The sequence below is a fragment of the Rhipicephalus sanguineus genome, chromosome 1, assembly GCF_013339695.2.
Source record: "Rhipicephalus sanguineus isolate Rsan-2018 chromosome 1, BIME_Rsan_1.4, whole genome shotgun sequence".
In the NCBI taxonomy this organism is placed as follows: Eukaryota; Metazoa; Arthropoda; class Arachnida; order Ixodida; family Ixodidae; genus Rhipicephalus; species Rhipicephalus sanguineus.
The window spans coordinates 236,120,711-236,137,992 of NC_051176.1; the positions used below are offsets into that span (position 1 = coordinate 236,120,711).

General features: G+C 46.1%; 1 long non-coding RNA gene across 1 annotated transcript in view; it reads left to right on the forward strand.

Annotated features, from left to right (window-relative positions):
* Nucleotides 1-256: 256 nt before the first annotated feature.
* LOC119387813 (uncharacterized) overlaps nucleotides 257-17,282 on the forward strand; it is a 73,106-nt gene continuing 56,080 nt past the window's right edge. Inside the window, exons 1-2 of the long non-coding RNA XR_005182568.1 lie at nucleotides 257-354; nucleotides 16,712-16,826. This is a non-coding gene — a long non-coding RNA (uncharacterized LOC119387813). The remainder of the gene's footprint in view (nucleotides 355-16,711; nucleotides 16,827-17,282) is intronic.

Here is a 17,282-nt window from a genome sequence, read left to right on the forward strand (position 1 = left end):
TTTTCAAGTATGACATACTCGGTGCGATTGATTCATCTGTTCACGTGTCACCGAAACCGATTCATCCCTGCTGCATTGTTTTCAAGGGTGAAGTACTTGATAAGATATATTCACCTGTGCACGTTTCGGCGAAACCTATTCGTATACGCTGCACTGCTCTCGAGACACTCGAATAAAGAAGAGAGAGAAGGAAGAGGAGAAGGAAAGGTCAACCAGACGCACGTCCGATTTGCTTCTCTGCGTTGGGAGGAGGGGAATGGGCGATAAAAGAACGAAAGGAGAGAGAGAACGAAGAGTGACGTTTCACTCGAGAGTGCACAGTGACACCACAGTTTGCCGCAGAAGTCTGCATAGGTAAGTTGGTGAGCTTGACGTGTGTGTTTATGGCATGGTGCTCGGAATCCCGTGGATAAAACATGCGAGGTTCAAGAAGACATAAACGAACACTTTGCATTGGACACCGCACGTCGAACAGATCGTCAAGCAACGGACCAGTTTTTGAAGGCATTGGCGGGCAACAGTAGTACTAAAATTGATAGATCAGGATAGCGACCGATTTGGGAAGACGTTAAGATGTACGAAGTATAGAGATTTGGTTGGGGGATGAAGCATGTACAGGAGATCAGACAGTGTTTATTCGAGACCAGATATAAAAAGTCAGTGCGGTTTAGTAGCGATTGCATATTGTTCCTGAGCGCGAGGTTCAAGGCTTTTAAATGCGTGAGCATTTAATGTCGACCCGTAGATGAATATGTATCAGTGATACTTCATTGTCTCCCTCGCAGGCAGAGAGCAAATTCGTAGATGACAGGTTGTGATTAGGGTGCTATGCGCTCGATGTGTGCCTAGCTTGCTGCGCATGTCTGTGCCTATATAGTTCCTTACACTATCTCTTGAATAAACAGTCGAAAGTTTGCGCTCCCGATGCATGTTCAACGATACGAGAAACAGCGCGACACACGGGACAGTGAAAGAGACGGATCAAGCGCTGACTTACAACCAAGGTTTTATTCCGTACATGGGGGTATATATAGCACACGCAACATGAAAGGAAGGAGAACAGTGACGTGGAACTTTGTTCACGAGTTCTATGAAAGCTTCTGAAAAAAATAAAACCATCATCCACTAGACAGATAGGCAATTTCCCTGGTGAGGAGCGCTAACGATGGCACGCTCACGCACATATCACCTTTTTTGTCAATGCAAAATGCCTCATAAATCTCACGTGCTCGTTGATCCCTGTATCGCCGAAGTATCTTACATTGATCGAACATTGCATGACAGCCGCATACGGAGCTGTGCGCAGCTAGGTGGCTGCCCACAGAACCCGCATTAGATTGCGATGTTCCCTGAGGCGGTCATTAACACACCGACCAGTTTGGCCGATGTAGCAGCGACCGCATGAGAGGGGGATTTCGTATACCGCGTTATGACAGCATTCAACAAACTTTTTGGCGTGTTTTCTTGTCACACACGCGAGGCCCTCTGTCTTCTCTGTTCACCTTATTTGCACATACCAGAGAACTTATTTTTTGCTGAAAAGACAACTCGATGCCTGCTTTTTGTGCTACTTTTTTTAAACAATGAGACACCCTATGCAAATACGGAATTACCGCTGTTTTTGAAAGTGGGCCTTTTTTCCTGACGACTAATCAGTTTTTTTGGCTGTTTTAAGCCTTCTAGAAGACCTTCGGCAATGGAACACAGTAGGTTGTCCGGGTAGCCTGCCATGCGCAGTCTGCGCACCTGCGAGTCAAAGCTAGTGTACATAGTGTGATGGCATGATCGCGTCAACGCTGCCCCTAGACAAGATATTGCAATCGCTCGCTTGACAAGTTTAGAATGCGCAGAACTGTAAGGTAACAAGCTTTTCTTGGAGCGGGGGGCATACTGCCAGCACACGTGGTCAGATAAAAACATTTCAAGGTCAAGAAACCGAAGTCTGTTACCAGTGGGAAATTCAGTGGTTTTTGATATTATACTTTTTGATATTATACAGGTCTAACCACTCTGACACACAGCAATGTGCTGATCGAATTGTTGAAGTGTTTCGCTCTTGCATGAGCAAACTGCAACTAACCACTGAATTTCCCACTGGTAACAGACTTCGGTTTCTTGACCTTGAAATGTTTTTATCTGACCACGTGTGCTGGCAGTATGCCCCCCGCTCCAAGAAAAGCTTGTTACCTTACAGTTCTGCGCATTCTAAACTTGTCAAGCGAGCGATTGCAATATCTTGTCTAGGGGCAGCGTTGACGCGATCATGCCATCACACTATGTACACTAGCTTTGACTCGCAGGTGCGCAGACTGCGCATGGCAGGCTACCCGGACAACCTACTGTGTTCCATTGCCGAAGGTCTTCTAGAAGGCTTAAAACAGCCAAAAAAACTGATTAGTCGTCAGGAAAAAAGCCCACTTTCAAAAACAGCGGTAATTCCGTATTTGCATAGGGTGTCTCATTGTTTAAAAAAAGTAGCACAAAAAGCAGGCATCGAGTTGTCTTTTCAGCAAAAAATAAGTTCTCTGGTATGTGCAATAAGGTGAACAGAGAAGACAGAGGGCCTCGCGTGTGTGACAAGAAACACGCCAAAAAGTTTGTTGAATGCTGTCATAACGCGGTATACGAAATCCCCCTCTCATGCGGTCGCTGCTACATCGGCCAAACTGGTCGGTGTGTTAATGACCGCCTCAGGGAACATCGCAATCTAATGCGGGGTTCTGTGGGCAGCCACCTAGCTGCGCACAGCTCCGTATGCGGCTGTCATGCAATGTTCGATCAATGTAAGATACTTCGGCGATACAGGGATCAACGAGCACGTGAGATTTATGAGGCATTTTGCATTGACAAAAAAGGTGATATGTGCGTGAGCGTGCCATCGTTAGCGCTCCTCACCAGGGAAATTGCCTATCTGTCTAGTGGATGATGGTTTTATTTTTTTCAGAAGCTTTCATAGAACTCGTGAACAAAGTTCCACGTCACTGTTCTCCTTCCTTTCATGTTGCGTGTGCTATATATACCCCCATGTACGGAATAAAACCTTGGTTGTAAGTCAGCGCTTGATCCGTCTCTTTCACTGTCCCGTGTGTCGCGCTGTTTCTCGTATCGTTGAACATGTACCAACCGGCCCAAATACGCACCTTATTCCCGATGCATCTTTTCCGTCGTTATTTCCTTGCGCAAAAACAGCCATACTTTTGTGGCTTGTACTTGAACATGAACCTACCAGCCCAGCAACGTGTGCTTCTAGAGGAAACATGTCTATCTGTCTGGTAAGACGAACCGCTATAAAGAAATCAATATATAAAGCAAAAATAACTGCGAAAGGAAAACGCTGGTGGCGGTGAGATTCGAACCCACGACTCCACTGAGAAGCCGAGTGTCTTACCTACTGAACAAAAACAACGCCTGCAGAAGGTGAATAAAATTGAATCCTATGAATTTGTTTTACCGGCGGTACAAAACAGGTGTTAAAAGAGAAGGTTGCTGGTTTGGGCCGATTGGAGAGGAGTCCACTTTTAATGAATGCTTTTGCTAAAAGCTTTGGTGGCGGTGGAATAACGGCCTTCTCTAGGATCACATGTAAAGGCGACAAGGAGCATAATGAAAATCAGGAAAATCCCACTTTGCGAAAATTAAATGCCGAACACGGCACATACCCGATACCTTTTGATGGTCACGAGATTTGCCTTTAATTGGAGCAGTCTTTCACAGACGAAAATGCCATCGGTAAATACAGAGCATACGCTAGAAACAACTCAGGAAGGGTGCACGAATGGGTAACTACAGCAACATGCTGACGAACGCTAGAAACGAGAGGAAAGACGTCGTGCTGATGCTGTTCGGCAACAACGTTCAAGGGAAGGCCTCCACGCAGAACAAGTGCGGCAAATACAAGCGCGTGATACACAGGACGTCATCGGCAACAAAGGGACACTCACTTAAAGGGACACTAAAGAGAAAAATGATTTCTCTCGTATTAGTAAATTACTCTTTCACAATTCCGAATTGACCGCGCTTGACGCCGCAAAACACTTGGTAAGCGGGAAAACTCGCAAAAAGAAAATGCGGGTGGCGACGCCAGCTTGATGTTTCTGCACCAGTCGCCTTGACGTCACAGATTTTGACGGCGTCTACAACTGCCTACGTTTGTTCCTAATCAGTAAAAACGATGTACATTGTCCTCTGAGGGGTCCGTAGACTTAACATACCAAGTTTCAGGAAATTTCGTTGGGCCAATGCCGCCAAAGTGCGAAAAATACACTTTGAAATCCGTGACGTCACGTGCGGCGATTTCGGCGCGAAATTTAAAAGTTAATATTTCGACCTCCGTTTTCTTCTCTATTAATAAACCTATGGTGGCGAAATTAACGACATTAAAGTTCTCAGATTACAATTTACCAATATAAATCGATTTAGTGTTTCATTCAGTGTCCCTTTAACCTTTCCGTGTTACAACCGTGCTTTTCCGTTTTGCGATTCTCGCAGTTTTACTAAACCCAGCGCTTAGGCATCATATTTGTCGCCAGCCATGGGTACAACGTTCGCCGGTCTACTGTGCTTTGAATGCGCGTTAAATAACGCCGTATTTCCTATGAATTAGTCCTCTTGTATTACAGCAATTTCATATCAGTGCTTTGCAGCTGGTATACGTTATCGCAGTGATGAAAGCAGCATTGCGGCGCACGAGCCAGAAATTGGGCGAAAGAGCAAAAGAACCGTTCAAACTTTTCGCCAGTTTACTGACCCGCCTGCACCTATAACACCTTTGTGGCTTTAGACATTGACTTATCCGCGGATCATTAAATATACTACAAACATCAGGAAGCACGACATCTGACTGACTTAGCAGAAAGGGCTGAGCACATCGGTGAAACAAAAAGAGTAATTTGCTCAATTTATCGCGAAAGCCAACAGATTGACTGCTGAAGGGCTAACTCCGTCTCACAAAAAGAAACTTTTTTTTTTTGTATAAAGTGTAGCCCAGGGCTTAGCTTTAAACAGCTGTACAATTCCCACGACGAAGAAAGCTTACGTTTGCACGCATTTCAACGTCATCCGTTGATAAAACATTGGCAGAATTATTCCATTTTATGCCGCAACCGTATCAACTGCGGCCGTATGAAATTGTGTCAATTATTTTTCTTTTTTTCTCTCATCTGTCTCTAGGACTCCGCGAGCTAGAGAACAGAATTTTCTAAGATCTGCCCTGTCGTCACACGAACATACACGCGCTCATTCTCCAGGCACGCATTAGCACACTTCTTAGCCCCCGCACGTATGTCATACCCCTAAATCTTGCCGAGCTCTTTCCCGATCCCATCACCCCGTAGCTGACTCAGCGGTCACTCTTAAAAATCATCTCCGCCTGACGGATTTCCTGAGCGAGCTCTAAAGGTGGCCGTCAGCGAGAGTTTGGTCTGAGTGTCCTTATACGACCTTCGCTTCATGAATATGCGAAGCTGCACTTCCGCGGTCCTCCAACGCCATAAAATATATAATCGGGTACTAAAGACCACGCAGACTCAGGTACTTCGAATTTGTGTCGTCCTTTCGCGTCAGACACCGAACCTGTATATTTCGTGTTTTTTTCTTTTTTTTTTAGTTTGAAGAGATTTTTTTTTTAACATCGTTAAACATAGCGTAGTTCTATACCATTCCGGATGTACTTAACGTAGAGGTTGACGCTGCTTGCGCGACACATTAAATCATCAAGGTAGCTAATTAGAAATATTCTGAGATTTTTTTTTCATTTATTCCCGTTTTGACATATTTTGCTACAGCCAAGTCCAAGCCGTGCAGTACCAGATTTTAAAAAATCTCACTTCAAATACTTTACGGTCGGTTTTGTTGGTAGCGCAAATCGTGCGGTGCAGAATAATTTTCGAAAAGAGCGAGTCAGGGAGTTTAGCATTATCCTAACACGAACGCATTTTTAGCAGATTGCTTGGAGGTTTTGTCAGATATGCCGCAACTTTTAGGATTCTTATAGGCTATAGATGACTTCACTACAGCTCGGCTTTATTTCGCTAGGGACCGGAACTTGTGCCCTTAATAAATAATAAAAAGTTTCATGGCGAATGTATTTGATTGACCACCATTATGCAGATATTAGTCGTCCACGTAACGTTCTCCTCTACAGGCGACCCATCTCTGCACGCCGAGTTTTAAGCCATTTGTTCTAGGTGCTTTTTAAAAATGAGTTTCTTCAAATTATAACAATTCAGTTTTCTTTTTTCAAGACAAGTCTGATACATAAACCGAAACTGGGTAAATTCTACGTAAATGTGAAGCATACTTATAGCTTCCGCTCATATAAAAACACATCCCTAATTAAAAATTGGTAACTTTTTAAATGAAACGATAACGCAAAAATGAGCTTCGAATTAAAATGAGCTGAATGGCGGACATGCTTGAATCCAAAGTGAGCCAGATTAACCTTAATATAACTGTTGGGGTTTAACGTTCTAAAACCACCATATCAGAGACGCCGTAGTGGAGGGCTCCGGAAATCTCGACCACCTGGGGTTCTTTAACGTGCACCTAAATCTAAGCATACGGGCCTCAAGCATTTTCGCCCTCACCGAAAATGCGGCCGCCGCGGCCGGGATTCGATCCCGCGACCTTCGGGTCAGCAGTCGATCACCTTAACCACTAGACCACCGTGGCGGGTAGCCATATGAACCTCACCAATGGGTGTACTACGCGAGAACCACGTAACCATAACAACCAACCGGGCCTTCTACGTTACTTCTAGGTGTGACCCAGGTAGACCTAACTATTTCACTGTAGCTCAATGATCTTGCTATCGTGCTCCTATTGCAAAGCGGGAAATTTAAAAAAGGCACGCCGACTCGAATGAGCTTGCGCACAGGTCCGCTCTTAAAAGATCTCTATTTACACAGCTTAGGTTCAGTTTCCCCCCTTTCCTGCTCTTTTGGTAATCAGTGGGAAACGCCTCAGCACTTTTATCTATCTTGCGCCGCTTCACGGTTGTAATAAGTATTAAAACCTCCCTTTCGAAGTCTTGGCCCTAAAGAGAACAATGATTTATTCTTTCGTTTGGGGCCTCCACGTTGGGCTACAGCCACATGCATGGTTGCTTGGCTGTCCGGAAAGTTATTACAGCACCCAAAGCAATACCCTGCTAAATAAATCATTACTGAGTCTTGCTGTTATTATTGCTGCCATTGCAACACACCATTCCATTTCAACAACACTTATTCTAAAGCAGTCTAAAAATATTACCTCTTTGGTATATTGGGACAATGCATCTGTTTCTTGGCCAATTCGCCGTAGTAGGTGTGAGTCATGTGTACGTTGCATAACAGCAGCAACAATATCTGCAAAAAAAAATGAACGACTTGAAAATTGTGTGGAAAAGAGAAAAATCTTTTATATACTCTTGTGAACGTTTCATTGAGACTTTTTCTGTGTATTCAACACTGGCCGAAATAATACCAGAATAAGCTAATTATCAGCGTTACATATCCATGAGTACGCAATTAAACACTTACGCCTGAATACAGACTATAGGTTATCCGAATTTTAACTGCAGGGCAGGTTTGAAGTGCTTTGACAACGCAAGGAGACCGAAAAACAATTCTTGGAGTAGGCGCGACCATATTGTGAGCAGCAAAAAATTTCGTGTTTTTTTTTATTATTTTAAAGTAGATTTGGCTCTTTCAGAAAAAAAAAAGCTATTCGATTATGGTATGCAGCAGAGCAACTGTCATAGCTCAAAACCGCCCTATTACTACCTTGATTGCGACTCCCATGCTTACGGTTATGCATCCATCGCATTTTTCGGCTGAATTAAGTAGGTCGCAGCCATGCTGGGATATAGAACACTCCTGCCTATTATAGAATTTTAGATGCGAAGCAGCTTTTGCTCGGGCCTGTGTCCGTCCTTCCATCGGCGACCGTCCACTCGGGAACCATGTGTGCTGGCACGCGCTAGCGCGTTAGGGCCTGTGTAAGGGGCTGGGTAAGACGCTGTGGCCTCTCCCTCTTACTCTCTCTCAGCAATCATGTGGTGGCGTCGGGGAACGATATTCTGCAGACTCCACTTGCAAGGACGCGTTAACATAGGGCAAGGTGCCCGTGATGAACGGAACTTTAAGTTGACCCATGCGCGGCTTCGCATCCCCACATGGTTCCCTTTAGTGGGAGATGGTGTAATTCTTTAAAGACGATAGACTTTCTTGGGGAACTTAAACGCAGAAATTCTGGTCTGTCTTTCTGTCTTTCTGTTTGTCGGCACGTCCCTCGATTCAGCCACTCGACCAAAGTTGAACCACTTGCACAAGGGCCAGCCATCGTGAACGGCTCACTAGGTTCATACTTGTGTACATGGTTGATCAAAAAGCAAACATTACGCATATCTGAGGCGCAACATCACTAGGTATAGTATTAGGTGGTGTGTTCCTTTAATAGAAAATACATAGATACGTAATTCTAGAGACCCTAGTTTCTTAAGCTGCGCTGAAAATGCGACTGCGCCGAAACTTGGCTTCCTCCGTGCCCTCTGCGCGAGCTCATTGTTGTGTTTCGGTTTCAGTTCAGTATTGCACTGTACGAGTGCCATGGGGCGCCGCTCTGGCATTCCTGCTTTACCCAGGCGACGTGAATATAAAAGTGTGTGGAGAGTACTCGTTGAGTGCGGACGTTTCTTCTGCTTCGGCGCTTCTCGCCAAACCGCGTGTTCGGGCTGGCTGGCGTCCCCGCCGGTCGCGTTGGTCACCGCCGGTCTTGCCTGCTGCTGCGCCGGGACTACCAGCCCGCAACACAGCAGTCACGTTTCCCGACGTATTGCCAGATGGCGTTGATATCTCACGCAACGCCTCTTCTATCGTCTTTAGACGACATTTGCAGCGAAGCACGCTGATACGCGGCCAATTTTTTCTCTTACGGTCGGCGAGGTATATGCAAGCTTTTGAGTAGAAATAAATTATAGTAACAGATACTGTACAATGTCGTCCGAGCTTTGAAATGTATACTTATTGCTACAACGTCGTGCCATATACTGAGTCGCTGACGAGTTGCCGCTAACGCTAATGAGAGAAGGCACCACTGGATGTGCTCACTGAGCACCATAAAATTTCAAACAATGTCGTTAGTGAGCGTTGCCTTCGGGTGGCACAAATCACCTTTAGCAGACGCCTGTCTAAATACGAGTATTGGGCGCACCGATGACGTGAGGTCAGCGAAAGGAAACCAATCTCGTTGTGCACACAATACACTTTGAAGACCACGAGATTCTTATTCGCTCAATCATACACGCATCAAGATTGCACACAGCTATGGAGAAACAGGGATTGCACAGTCTTCACCAGATTAGAGGAAGAGGTCAAGAAACTTTCAGATCGTACAAGGGTTGTTTGCTGTAGGCTGGCTACGTTGGCTAATAATGCGTTGAACACCAATATTCATTTGCTGAAGTGCGTCCACCAAGATTAGGTTTTGGGGTGGTTGAACTGAGACAGGCTCTAATTCAACATCGTCGCAGGTATTGAGTGTATACTCGCTAGGGTAAGCACAGGATCGGTAGGCGATTAAAACAAAATGATATAGCTCGGTTTAGAAGCAATGACGTATCTCATTTAGAAGTCCACGGTGGAACTCATGTAACATGGAGTGTGCGTGATGTGTTTGGTAATGCTGGTTTCTTCTTCTTTACGCACCGAAAGGGAACTGACTTTCATCACGAAGTTGCACTGAACTGTCAATATACCTTAGTTCTGCCTAGATGTAAACAACCACTTTGCTAAGTTTCGCTGACACGATAAAAAAAAAAAACTTAACCTAGAAGAACAGAGCGTTAGGCGAGTTGGTATTCCATTGTGAATGTCATTTCCGCAACCAGGAGACAAGAGCAGACTATCAACTATATACAGGGCCCATTATGAAAGTAATGCGCATGATTTTATTCTGACACGACTATCCATGGCAGCGCGGTAAAAACTGTCGGCCAATGCAGTGGAGGATCTGGCCTTCCACTGCAGCCGGTCGCCAGTTTATCCGAGCAGTGTGAGTAGAAAGACACGCCTCCGCATGAAACGTTTTTTTTTTCGACATTATAACACGGCGCATTGGAGCGTTCGCTTCAACAGCGATACGCTATCAAGTTTTGCGTGAAGCTTAGAAAGAATGCAACCTAAACATTTCAGATGCTTCAAGAGGCCTTCAAGGATTACTGCATTTCAAGATCACAGTCCGGGAGGTGCCGCAAGGCGTTCAAGGAGGGCTGGGAGGAGGTCGCCGACGAACCCCGTCCTGGATGCCCAACAACGACCAGAAACAATGAAAATGTGGATCGTGTGCGCGAAATGTTTTGTTCCGAGCGTCTAATAAGCATCCAGCAAATTGATTTTGTACCGCAGGGAGAAAATGTCAACGCTGCCTTTTGCTGGAGGTGCTCAAGAGATTGAAACGCCGGGTCGCGCACATGAGGGCTCACATCAAAGACACGGTCAAGCTCCACCGTGATAATGCTCGCAGCCACACGTCCTTCATCGTTACCAACTTCCTGACCCTGAGCAACACCCCGGTGGTCCCCCATTCCCCTTACAGTCCTGACTTGGCTCCGTGCGACTTTTTCTTTTGTTTGCCCGACTGAAGAGAAAGCTGAAAGGAAAGAATTTGGAAGGGCGTGAAAACATCCAAAAGCATGTTACAACGTTCCTGAGAGACATTCCCGTCGAGGATTTTCAGGGTGCCTTCCAGGCGTGGCAGACACATCTCCGCAAGTCTATTGGTGCAGGGGGAGAGTATTTTGAAGAATTTTGAGCATTTGTACAGATCACATCAATAAATCAATTTTTTTCTAGAAAATGCGCATTACTTTTATAATGGACCCTGTATATATAAAATGCGAAGACACGTGGTTAAGATTACAGATTGGCGGTTAGGACACTGTTTGGAAACCGGACGCTGTTTGAATAACCGATTAATGGACCATAGGGAACCCAAGCTCAAGTTTCGACGCGACGCTCGCGCGGGCGAGCTATGCGTCATGGGGGCAGACACTGCCCGCGAAGGAGGTTTGTCGCCGGATTTGGCAGCGGCCGCGGCAAGGACACGTGCGCGCATGCGCTCTTCATTCGGCCCGAGCAGTGCTAGTCAGCAATAGTTACATTGTGACGCACCACACCTGCAATCCGAGAGCTCTGCGCGTGCGCGGAAGCGGGGCAGGCAGTGTTGTGACCCTGAACATTCCCAGTTGCGATAAGAGCAGTGGCGCCGCTCGACGTTGCTTTGGAAGCGAACCTCGTTGAAAGGGTAACCGTCTCCTAATCTCTGCGTACACTGTAAAAATTGTAAATGCCATCCTTTACTAAATGAAACCAAAGTGTTGTCAAGGCTGAAGGATAAGACCGCACGAGTTATTGTTGAGGCCTTCTACATTCATAAGTCCGGTGACATGAGTGTGGCAAGGCCATCCGTGACCTTGCATAAACTCGATATTCACTATCTGACCGTCAACCTGTCATCTTCACCACGTGTCCTCGTATTTTATATATACGTGTGTATTTCCGACAGTAAACTTTCAGCTGATAGTCCGCGCTTATCTCGTGGTTTCTTTCTTTCGTGTCCATGTTTTTTGCGTAAATGCCATTCACGATATTTAACCTGAAAGCTATGTTTTATTCTACGTATATAATATGTATAGCTGAATGACTGAGTTTCGCGCGCCGCCTTTTGTTACGAAAAGCAAGAAAGGGAAAGGGTAGCCAGACCCCCTAAGCATTTCGGTTCCTGTATATTGAAGGCGAGCTCCACCACTGGAAAATACTGGTGCCACCGTCGGCGTGACGCGGTGCTCCGAAGTGCGCTGAAAATAAAACTTTAAAAGTTCCACCTGCGCTGCGGTTCTGGAGGTTTTCCCGCTCGTGTTGTGTGCTTGACAACGCTTGGAAGCACTATAATAGCCAGTGGGTGCCTTTGAAGGCGCCCGACATGGTAGGCTTCTGCGGACGCACGTAACGAAGTCTAGTGTCAGCCTTCACGCGCACTCGCAGGGTAAGAAGATGCATGATGCTTGTATTGCGAAACTTCGAACCGGCAACGTGACATCGGCTACAACTCTTGCGTGTGCAGCAAGCACTTCCGCGAGGATGATTTCTACTATAACATCAAGTCTTTGATGTTGAGAGGCAGAAAGCGCACATCGAGGCACTCGCCCGCGCGCTTGATAACGCTTACTGTATTTGCAGAATTCTAAAGCGCACTTTTTTTTTTCGCTAAATGTAGCCCTCAAATTTGTGTGCGCGGTGTAATCCGGCTCGAAAACGAAATCGGCATCAAGTTGTTTTTTCTCAACTTTTTTTAAAGAGGCCCTGCAACACTTTTTCAGCAAGGTCGCGGGATCGAATCCCGGCCGCGGCGGCTGCATTTTCGATGGAGGCGAAAATGTTTGAGGCCCGTGTACTTAGATTTAGGTGCACGTTAAAGAACCCCAGGTGGTCCAAATTTCCGGAGCCCTCCACTACGGCGTCTCTTCGGACAACGCTGCCGATCGGTAATCGAAGCTCCTGGGCACATGCGAGCGAAACATATTAAAACGCAGCACGCGGCCTGGAGTGAGCTAAAAATCGCTCCCTCTTTTCTCTACAAATGATGCCACATACCCAAATGACTGCGCCATATACCCAAAGTCCACGGCCGTTGGCTGATTGGAGCATCGTAAGTTGCATAGTTACAGTGGCCGCCGCGGGATGCCGCCACGTACCCGCGCTTGCGATCACACTGAAAGTAAGCAGTGCGTTCAAGAAAAAAATGAAAAGAAAGTGTTGAAAATACTGACGCGCGCTGACGAAGGGACGCATCCTCTTGACCCCTAGTCACCCCCCTCCATGCGCAGCTTTCAGCGCGCTCGCTGGCACGAAAGGAGAGAGAAAGCGCATGAAGTGTGCGACAAACCTAACTCCGCTCGTATTTGACGAATTCTATAAAGTTTTGCGGCAGGCGATTCGTGGGGCAATAAGCTCTGTTAATGATGCCGTCAGACGATTACTTGGAAAGTTTTGCAGGGACCCTTTAATGTAAAATTACTTGCTCGTTAAAACTGAAGGCGATCTAGAATGATGGCCCATCCCATATCACCCCTAAATTTAGGCTGATATCCGCTGCATGCCGGAACTGCTGCGCCAATTGCGCCAAGCTGCGTTAAGATTAACAGCCTGCTCCATGTTTCTCTAAAAGCTTGTCTTTTTTTTTTATAATTGCTCAATGTATGTTACGGAAATGACCAATCATGAACAAAGGAATAAAATCAACTTGTTTTCGCAATCAAAACCAAACATCCGGCGTCGCGGTGTCATTTTTCGTGAAGAGCCGCTCCAGTGTTTCCGGAGTTCAATTTGCTATTTGACGCACAACGGGTGCGAACGCCTTTAAATAGAGAGTACTTTAGCTGTGGCCATCGGTTGACTACGTAAACGTTTTAACGGCGTTTTTTATTCTGAACGTGACTGTACCCTGCACGGCGGCTGAAATGTCGTTGTCAAAACTGAGCTTTGCGTAGTGTTTTTTTTATTTTTTTTGTCCCCACCGGCAGCAACATGGGTATTACTGCACAAAAAATAAGGCGTAAATTGTAAGTAAGCACGTCGGCGTCTTCGTTTGTTTATTAAAAACCTTCTGGGTTCATGTTCCGATTGGGTTTCAAAAATAATCACATCTATTTCGCTGGAAAGTCGAAATCTGTGGAAACGCCCACGTTCACGGAGCCATGTCTTACTTTTCCCTTCATCAAGCACCGTCATCCTGCCATCGTTCCAAAGCTCAAAGTTTCGCATTTCCGTCCCCACGCTCCTTCATGCAATGGCAGCATAGAAAAAAAAGCTACGAGCAAACATTAAAAGCCGATCTGACAAAATTCGCGTTGTGTGCGGACCTCTGATTGGTTGTTAGGGCAACTTGTGCACTGACGCCACCGGCGGAGTGCTCTCTTTACACAACTTTTATGATCCGGCGCTTCTTTGTTGGATCACTTCCTGATATATAAACAGCGCACCAGTGCATGAACGCTGGTTTTAAAAGTTCGAAACAGTAATCGCGTGCTGATCGCGAAGCGCTACCCTTATCTGATCATGCGCTGATATAGAGGAGGCGCGTTTAGGAAGGATCACGCAAACCGGTGATCGCGTCGGGCCGAAGAAGTCGAGCGTGTCGTGCAGTACCGCACGCGTCAGCAATTTAGCGACAACAAAGCAAACTACGCGCCGACGCTCGTTCCTCTTGTGTGTGCCGTTTCGAAACACTGTGCATCTGGCGTCTCCCAATTGACAAACTGTGCGGAGAAGTGTCCATTTCGGGTTCTTTTACCGGCAGCTTGAGCGCGTGCTCTAGAGCTTTTAACGGCACAACGCAAGGCCACTCTTTCTGCGCGATCAAGGTCAAATCCACTGCTCCAAGGGTTAAAAATCTGCACCTGTCCTACTCCAAGAACTGCTCCAAATAGCCCATTCTCTGCTTCACCACCACCACCACCAAATTCAAGTCGGCCCATCCGAACCCCATCTATCTTCTGTGGAGCCCTATGTGTTCCCATGGGAAAGGTGTCATGCTTTTGCGTCGCAGACCCGATTTTACCACCAAAATTTCTATGACACCCGACAATTAAAAATTTGCATTTTTGGCTATATACATTGTTTTACCCTCCTTTGCAGCTGAAAGTTGCTGCAATAACTTCTCTTTCGTTCACTTCAATCTCTAGTTCATGCGAGTCCTTGTTTACTGCCGAAGTTTGGAAAACAGGGAGGCCAACGTTTCTGCGTCGTCGTTATTCTCCACTTTGCATGCTACCACATGTTTAGCCTCGTAGGTTGCTTCTGCTTGCAACAGCAGGGGCGAATTCATGAAACTTTGGTATATGAACATGTTGATGCTAGAGAATAGGATGCTATAGCAGTGGAAAGGAAATGGCTACCAACATAATTAAAAAGGCCACGGCATATGCTCATGTTTGTGTACGCACAAAACAGTGAATGTGTTAGGTTAAAAATAAGAAGCAGAGGGAAAGTTCGCGCTGAGAAGCCTGGTAATCATAGCTGCTGTTTGGGCCAACAACATACAACTGAAGAAATATAATCCTTGCAGGACAATCATTTTCCAATATAACATCGGATGATTTATTAGCAGACCGTCAGGGTCAAGAATGCTGAAGCCTGATAGGAGTAGGTCACTCTAATTAGAGTAGCAGCCTTGCTGTGTTATGAAGCACTTCCCGCCGTTTTTTTTTCAGGACTTAGTGTACTCCACTTTGACGGATGAGTCGTTAAAGCTTTGGCAGTATATGCACTTGAATTCTAATGCATTGTGAATGCCATCGTCGTGCAGCTCGATGCATCGTGGGCAGATGCCTGGTTTCGACAGACGGTGACTCATGTGTCCAGTCCTCTGACACCTTTTCCACTGAACGCACTTGAGAATCAAAGGGCTTGAAAGATGACGACTGTGACATACCTCTTCGCTCAGATAAAATCATTCACTCTTGAAGATGAACATCTCACAAATCAATCCACTAAGGCATTGAGCTGATAATAAGACAATGCAGTCTATCGCTGGATTGATTACAGTGGGTATACGCTGCGATGATTTGGTGCGTTAAATGTAGTATATGCCCTATAAAGTGAATCATGGTATGAACGAGGCATAGTGACCCCATATGAAACGGCAAGTTGTCGTAACCGTGCTGGCAAAGCTCTATGGCAACTATGCATGCAGGCATGGAGTGTTCTTAGGTAACAGTTATTTTTGCTAGTGTCGATACGCGTCAGAAGATCTAAATACCTATATAGCGTAAGTACTTACCCTGGCATCAGGCGTACATGTGCCGGGCAGAACTGGAGGGCTGCCTGGCACATGTGCAATCATCCTGGTTAACAAAACACGTTGCGGGGCTATTTGGTGATCCATATTTTTCTTCATGAAAGTTTACCAGCGCTAAATTTTTGCAACAGAGAAAAGCATGACAATATAATAATAATAATAATAATAATAATATCTGGGGTTTAACGTCCCAAAACCACGATATGATTATGAGAGACGCCGTGGTGGAGGGCTCCGGAAATTTCGACCACCTGGGGTTCTTTAACGTGCACCTAAATCTAAGTACACAGGCCTCAGACATTTTCGCCTCCATCGAAAATGCAGCCGCCGCGGCCGGGATTCGATTCCGCGACCTGGTCAGCAGTCGAGCGCCATAACCACTAGACCACCGTGGCGAGGCAAGAAAGGCATGACAGGACGAGCGCTGCACTTCAACTATGTTTTCTGAAACAGACACACGCAGCACTGGACAAGGTAGAATATCCTGGACGCATGCGCATTAAAGTGAGCAAATTAATGAAAGCAGACTGCTTATTATCGCCTATTTAGCAATCTGAATTAGCTGGCACGCAAGGGGACAGAAGTGGGGCTGACGCACTCATCGCCCCTCTGCTTGATAAAAAAAAGGGTTCCGAAAGCTCGCGAGCTAATCTGTCCTTACTTCTAATAAGAACTTTGATAACTTCAAGTCGCGTGTCACACAGTTTTTGTCGTTGTTATCATTACAGGAGCGGAAATGGGCGGGTAGGTTGTGGAACGTGGCCGAAGCGCCTTATAACAATCTTTCATGTTCTCTGGCACGTTCATTGACTCAGCGGCTAATCTGGCCAAGGTAAACTTTGCCATAAGAACTTTTTTTCCTACTTTCGAATCCCAGCACCCACTTGGCAACTGGCGGGAGTGATGGATTCTGCGGACATTGTCATCTGAATTCAGCGATGGGATCAACTGCTGGATCCCAGTGATAACCCGAGTGCCTGCAGAAGGAACCAGTACGTGTCCCTGCATTTAAGCGACATTGTTCCGACCTTCCGACAGTTCAATATAACCAAACAGCCCTTACTTTCTGACTAAGTTTCGTATATATGGAGGAGGAGGGCTAGGGGGAAAGGAATGAAAGGCAGAAAGGTTTACCAGACGCGCGTCCAGTTTGCTGCCCTACACCGGCGAAAAGGGATTAAAATAAAGAAAGATTAGGGAAGAACGTGCTATGAGGGTACCGTCCATGGACGTGCGATGGCGTGCTTCTCATGAAAATGAAGCGATGACATGTAGCTTCGTATTGTGTGCACTGAATCGCGAAAACGCGTCTATTGTGTCGGCGAAAAAAAAAAAAAAGAAAGTTTGCCGCGACCCGGCCCGGTATTCGCAAACGAGTTCTCACGCTAAAACGATCCGTAAGCTGCGTGCCACTGACGATGGTGAAACCGCATTTAGCTATCGTGAAT